Here is an 8,035-nt window from a genome sequence, read left to right as displayed (position 1 = left end):
TACCAAAGCGTCCCTGCGCTTAGTCAAATATAATTGCGATCAAACGCTGATGAGTATAGCTATATAATCACAATGTATATTTATCAAAAAGGTTCAAAAATACTACAAATATATTCATCGTATGAAAGAAAGATATTGTTCAGAGAGATGAAGGTTCAGCTGTGAGTACCATAATGGTTACAATTTGAAGGAACATGACTTGTAAAAAAGTGTGATAAGTGACTAATTGCAGCGGGCGGAACCTACTAAAAAGCTATCTAGTAGCAAAAATTATGTCGTAAATAGGTCGCTCTGGTCAAAGAGAAATGGGAGATATACAGGGAAGAAAAGTGGAAAAGTAGGTCTTGTCTTGAAGTATAAACAGCTATTTTGGGCTGAAAAGAATGATTGGTGAAAGTTTGGCGCAGGGCTTATTGTCAACTGATTATTGTCAACTATACACTAAGTCACAAAACCATGAAAACGGCATTGATTCACGAACTATCGCTCTTATAAATCTTGCCTCTGTAAAACTTGAAGGCATGATTTATTGTGAATACATATTGATTTGTACAAGTATGGCAGGAACATGGTTGAAATTGTTCAGTAACCAAAACTGACATACCGGAGCGAAACAAAAACAAACAAACAAAAATCAAATAAACAAACTATGATCTATGCAGATCTGTCTCCCCCCCCCCCCCCCCTCCCCATGTTAACAGCGCAATGAACAGACGATCTGAGAAAACTGTAAGGTCAATTCTTGATCCTATAGCTGTGAATCTTGATATTGTTTGACATGTGTAATATCTGACGCGTCACTTGCGTCAAAAGTGAACCAAAACAAGAAAGCGAGAAAAGTGTTCTGGCATTCCTATGTGACTTAGGAGATCTTTAAGCAGACGGAGAAGTCAATTTGTCGTGACGGGCGAATTAGATGCTGTCTGAATATGTCATGTAGGATGACACAGAGTGAGTTGATTTTATGGCTATAATCTATTCACTTTCCATCTCACGGTATAATCAGTAGACTCATGTCTTATTGAGTGTATGTATGTACACGTCTGTGCCTGTATGTGTGTGTGTATGTGCATGTGTGTGCGTGTGTGTGTGTGGTTGTGTGTGTATGAGTATGTATATTTATGTATAATTTGCATATGCTGTATTCCATTTATATGAATGAGGAATTAATAATGTGTGTGTTGACATATACCATCTATATAAATGAATGAATGAATGAATGAATGAATGAATGAATGAATGAATGAATGAATATGTGTGTGTAAGTGTTGGTGTATGAGTATTTGCGTGTATGTGTGTGTTTCTCTTTCGATTCTTTTCTAACTTTCTTGTCTCATCTCCGAAATTCTATCTTCTCCTCTATTGCTATACTGTTTCTTTTTCGCTTCCCTCTCATCTATCTCACTGAATGTATTATATATGTATATATATATATATATATATATATATATATATATATATACATATATTATATCGGTCGGCTTTATCAAACACCTGCGAGTCATAATCATACCTGTTTTCATGAAAGGTGAAACATTTTATATCACTTTATTTCATGATTGCACTGCATATCGGGGAAAAATGTCTGAGCTTTTTTTTTCTCTCCCCGCAATTTTGATCGGTTTCATAACTTGATTGGGTTCGGTGATGCTCCGGAGATGATGAAAGAGAAAGAAATAGATCCCTGTGGGGATGAACGACATTTCTGCACAACCGACGTATAAAAAGATGAATTGAAGTGACCCAATAGCATAATAACAATAAGAATTTTGAAGAGGTATGGGAATTTCTAGGCCTATGATATCTTTTTTTTTTGTTTCCAGGGCATTGCGTTATAGTTTATTGAATATGTGACGTTCAGGTTTCTACGCGTTGCTGCTTTCAAGCAAATATACGTTATATCTCTCAGGCAGTCAGAGTTAGTAGTAGGGAAACGATTTTTGATTGCAGTGACGGTGGCGATGACGACAACTATTTCATGAAATATCAAACATTGACCATGAATACTGTGCTGAAAATTTGAAATTACAGACATTTTTGATGACATTACTGTTATGCAGATACGAGAGCAATAGCATGTAACATGATATCATGATAAAAGTGATAGGCCTTCCCTAAATACTACTACACAGCTTTTAGGAGTTCTTTTTAGGCTAGTATATCAGTATACAGTAATACTTTTGATGTGATGAAGAAAACGAGGTTATGAAGACGAAGGACGTTAAGGAGCAAAGTTAGTCTTACGGTGCACTCGCAATGATAAAAAAAAATGACAAAACCTTTTTGAGAACACGGAGGTTGTGAAGGACACGCCATGTGACCGCCAACCCACATGACATAAGGTGTAAGCGAAGGAGAGCACCTGTGGGTTTAAACAAAACGGTCACGTACGGAGGGCGTCGCTTGGCGGACGAGAGCCTTCCGTTAAGTGATATGTCACTAGGTGTAGTGGCGCTTACCGTCTGCAAAGCCTCGGATCCCACTCAGCGGAACCTTGGTGCTTAGGTTGTTCGACTTGGGACCAGCCGCGCGGACAACCTTCTCGTATTACGCTAAGTACGAGGAGGGGGGCAGGGAGTATCGATCGGCCTTGATGTATGGAAACGATCGTGGCAAGGTCTGTCAACTTCTCGTCCTGTCTTGACGTCATGTTTTTCCCAGAGTTAGTGGCGTGCATGCATTGCAACCGCGGGGCAGACGGAAAATAGTTTAAGCATACTGTAGGTGTGAACACGTAAGTAAGTCCCTCACAAGAATGACGTGTATTCGCTTTCATTTACAGCTGTGTTAAATGAGATGAACTTTGCACAGCAGACGAAAAAAAGAGAAACGTTATTCGTATCTTCATTCCCTTCAACCCGTTTCCTTTCGCTCTGGCATCCTCGCGATATACAGTTAAACCTGTCTTAGCGGGCACCTGTCTATAGCGACCATCTGTCCATAACGACCACTTTTTTTCGTCTCATTTTGGGGCCGCTTTAAACAGGTATGACTCTACTTAAGTCATTGTCAGTCATTCAACATGTTTGAAATGTTTATGTAGATGTAGCATGGTTTTGAAAGGTGCCTTTCATTGGGTTGGGCATGTGGTTTCTTTTCACCATTGTGTAAGGGCATTAGATGGACGGACATAATTATTCAAACTGTTATTGCAATGTTTTGTAAATTTTGATTCCCTCTTAAAGTAAAGAAAGTTTGGTTCCCACTAATAAAAGTAGTTCGTTCGGTGTCACAGAAAAAGAAAAATAAATTCAGACATACACAAGTTATATACAGATCGTTAAAAAAAAAATGTGTATATAAACTTGCGGATATTCCTGAACAAACTATTATGCAGTTGTTTTTTTAATAACTAGGGAAATTCCGACAAATCAAGATTTTGTAGGAAATTTTTATGATGTTAACGCGTTCTATCTAGAAAAACAGTCGTCTACAGAGATATATGGTTAACCAGAATATCTGTTAGGAAACTCAGTTTTGGTAAAGATGGGGCTTCATGTTTCCAACGTTTTTTGATGGTGATATTTTGAGATAATGAGAAACCTCTGATGAATATTATAAGAGCAGAAAACTCTAAGAGGAATTAAAAGTTTATTTGATAAAAGTTGGTTTTGAAATGGCCGAGATATCCAAAACAAAGCGATCCTGATAAAGAGTGGCAACCACCATTTATTAGGATCGCTTCGTTTTACATGGCTTTTGGAATTCTCAGCCATTTCAAAACGATTTTCATCAAATAAATTTTGAAACTTTAAAGTGATTTCGAAGTATCTCCCAGAAAGTTAAAAGCTGAATCCTCATCTCAACCAATACTTTACCATCCCTTTAAGCTTGGACACCTTGAACTTAATATCAACTTTCCGAAGCACTCAAAATGGTTGTGGCTGATTCCTTGTTTCATGTTTATAAAGGTATTCGTACGGTATCGCGAAAGGCATACACAATTAACAGTCATCAGTTATCTTGTAACTTATGCCTGTGGGTATCTTTTTGAGGCAAAGTAAAATGTATTTTCTAATTTGGAAGCATTTTGCACGTAAGTGGCAGGGATTTTTTTTTAATTCTCGTAGATATTCGCTGTTTGGCTTCTCTATCGAGCGCCAAATTACCTAAATAGCCCCTAGAGAAATCTTAACTGCATGATTTAGGGTATTTACGCGTCCTGTTGCATTCTTGTAATACCACTTCGGCGCTCATCGAATTCGCGTAATGTAGGAAAATGTTTCCCGGCTGGAGACCCGTAATATATGGGGGGGGGGGGGGGACGTTTCAACGTGATTTACCCTGCGTCACACGTTTATTAGGACACGTTTGCTGCCTTCCAGCACGTTTTGTGATACTGTTTATTTCTTCTTTTGGTGCCTGGCCGATGTTTCAACTTATACGATTTAAACGCACGACCTCGCAAGCACGGTCGCAAGCACACACACGCACACACGCACACACACGCACACACACAGACAATATAAGTATCACCAGCTTTCTTACTAGATTAATGACTGTAAAGTGCAACGCCTAAACTACTTTCCATCCTCATCATCAATACAATCGATTCATCCATCGCCTGGCCTCATTTGATATACAGTACATGTATAACTTGATCGAGGCATAAGGATGTCGAGTGTGAATCGATTTAATTCAGCCATCTGGTGAAATATGACCACGTCTGCTGCCTTCCCAAGCTGATTCCGTTTAGCATGCGCGAGCAGCACCAGCTAGCAAATTGAAGCGAGGAGACGGTAGCTGTTTCCACGATCGATGTGATAAGCCATCAACAGTTTAAGGTAGCTCGACGGCATTACTTCCGTGATCCAGGGAGAGAAATTTAATAGATACAGATAGTTGGTAAACACCCATTCTTTCTTCTTCTTCTTTTTCTTCTTTTTCTTCTTCTTCTTCTTCGCCTTAAATTGATTACTTTATTTCCAAGAATCCTTTCCGAGGGAGGAGAGCGGGTTTGGCTATTTCAAGCACGTTCATAGTTCTTGATGAAACGAAATCATTCAAACACGTTCATATAGATCTTTATGAAATTAAATCATTATGAATTATCAAGGGAGGGTAGTGCGCGCAATTTTCTGGGTGTGTTAAACCCAGACTGCCACTATTTTGTCTTTTTTGTCTGTTTGTTTGTTTTTGCGCTGAAATTCATTCCACCTAGCTACTTGAATACAGGAACAAGATGGAACACTTACTGATGGAAAAAAAGAGATCTATGAGAAATAATTGCCTTGGGGTCAAAGGATATCCACGATCTTTTTCCTGATTTTAATATTGAACATTTTTTACTCGTCAACAGGTTTTTGTGTCATAATCTTAGTTGAAGAAGAGTACTTTTTACTCCGATTTTTTTTTTTCACAGAACCGCGTACGTTATGTATTACTTCTGAGGAGAGTAACCCTATCTCGCAGGCAACGGATTAAATTGTCGGAAGCGAATTCATAATATTGACGTGCCGAATTCATCCACAAGGATTATTGTTTTAAAAACAAATGTGAATAATTCAGTGATAATCATGAATTGGGTAAGGGGGGGGGGGGGGTCGAGAACCAATTACTTATGAGACTTAAACGTTAGGAATCCAAAGCGCGTTTATTTGGTTCTTACATCATAGAGTGCAATCAATGCTCAATTTGTAATGTGGGACCGACCAGGAGTGGAAAAGTGACCATCGATCCCCAGGGGATGCTCATGCAAATGAACTCTGATCGATTGACTCCTGAGACTGTGGACATGACGTTGATAGATCGACCCAGACCAGGAGCTTTAAGAAGAGCGATCCCGCCTAGCGGCGGCTTTTGATTCTTCACGGCTGCGTGAGGACGGTGAAGCCAGTGAGAAAGGGCTCGCTTCCCAACCAACGCGGTAGCACTGGTCATCAACATCACGAGCGCGTGGCTCACCGGATGCTTCGTTTAGGCGACGGTTTGATGTAGATTTTTTTTTTTAGCCCCCTTTTTATGCCGCGCTGATCATCTCAACTGGATAAAAATTTCTCCAAAAATAATCACTCGCCGTGATAAATAACTTTTCTTCTCGGGTTACAGCTCGATGCTGAAAGATGGATTAGCCGCTGGACAACTGAAGCGCGGCCAGGCGACACGAGTGATAATATGGACCCAAGAGGCGCAAAGCCATGGGAAATTTGAAGGACAAAATGGTGTCTACTTTGCCTCGGATGTAAATGAAGCCGAACGATCGAGCATTGCACTGACTAAACAAACAAGATTTTGTGTGTTGATGGGAAATGAGACAAAATACGTACTGCCTCCCAACCGCTCAGACGTGGGCATTGTTTGTGTAACTTCTGCATGCATTATTCTGGTGGTGATATAGATGTTGAGTTAGTGTAGTGAAAACTCGCTACTTCAGTTGCTCGGGATTACTGGTTTTTATCAAGCTAACATGTTACTGGCTTTAAAATAATATCCTTTTATCCAACTTGTGCTTGAGACCGTTTTCATGACTATCTGGTACTGCAATCGAGATGGAATTACAGCAACTGTCGGACAGTGCTGGCGAGGATCTATTTAGGATTCGTGGAAAAGACCACCGGCTCTTAGTCTTGAGGTTCGTGGTTCGAATCCATCAACAGAAGATGTAGGTCCAATAGGCAAGGCACTCTAAATGCCTATTGCCTAGTTCTTTACCCTGGTTGCTCGCAACCAAGTAGTCAGTTGCTTGTTAAGAGGTTGCATTAAATGTACGTTACTTCCACTTCACTCAGTTGCTGTTCAGAACTACAAGTAAAATAAGCACGTGATACATACACACATTAAAATAATATATACACGGGTGATGTTCATTATTGCAAATATCCGTTATTAAGAAACACATAAATTCCGTATACCTATACAGATGTTCGTTAGCTCGAACATTATTTGTATTAGCAAACCTTCAGAATTGTTTGTTTGTTCATTTTTCCATCTGAGAAGATGGCTGGATAGCCCATACACTTTTTATTTCCTTTTCCAATTACCAAACCTTCAGAATATTAACTTATTTAACATAGAAAAACGTAGGATATTGAAATTCTGTCACTTCCCCAATAAAAAGGTATGAGTGAAAAGATAAACAAAATAAAAAAATAGATGTGTTACATCAACTTTGCGATCATTACTTCTGTTGCATTTCATAGGACAGCAATAAACTAGATATTTGTCTACTGAGTCATAGGTAAAGCATGAAAACAAGAACGACGAAGCAAAGAGAGAAATAAGAGAGAAAAAAGGGGGTGAGAGAGTTCTCCAAAATGAACTGACGTAGAACGTCTTATTGAATCGAATCGCTTGGGATAGACTGGAGTAGGAGAGGGAAGTGTAAAAGAAGACCAGATGGCGAGGCGAGAGAGTGTCACTGAAATCATTTCAATCGATTGCATATCCCCGCGTGACATGGGGGACCTTGTTTTAAAATTCATCTCACGCATTCCATTCGTAAGTGAAGGAAGATTTTTCTCCCCTTCTTTTTGTCTTCTACCTGATCTTGTTCCTATAGCGCGTGAAAAATAACGATAAATCTACACCCCCCACGGGTTCTTTGCGTGCGTTGATTTGATGTACTTTTTTTTTCCCGCCAGCTTTTTGGGATGTTTTGTTTTACTCGTCTCAGGTAGACACCCACTCACTGGAGAGAAATAATTTTTTAGTATGGATCCTTTGGAGACCACAGCCTTTCATCAGTTCATTCAAGCTCTGTCATGTAACAGAGATGAAGAAAACCGAATTATTTCGGCTGGAATTCTTTTCTTTTTGAAATTGTCGAGCTACGTCCGTGAGGTTACGGGGTCGCTGATACGGCATATCGCCTTATACAAAATATATCCAGGGCATCGTCTGTAACAAGGCTATTTTTCTTCGAACAAGTGCCGACACTTAAACACATTGCTATACATGTACATGTTTATAGAATCTGAAGTGCCTCCCGCAATGCACATCCTACAATATCAAATCTAATTATTGCTTCCTAACAAGTTTTGCTGTCTTACACTTACAAAATACCATGCCTTTGATTTTGACTCGACAGCATTCAGTA

The sequence above is a fragment of the Diadema antillarum genome, unplaced genomic scaffold (genome assembly GCF_040938485.1).
Source record: "Diadema antillarum isolate AM-2024a unplaced genomic scaffold, OU_Dant_1.0 scf00000018, whole genome shotgun sequence".
NCBI classification, from domain to species: Eukaryota; Metazoa; Echinodermata; class Echinoidea; order Diadematoida; family Diadematidae; genus Diadema; species Diadema antillarum.
Note: the sequence above shows the minus strand (reverse complement) of the source record.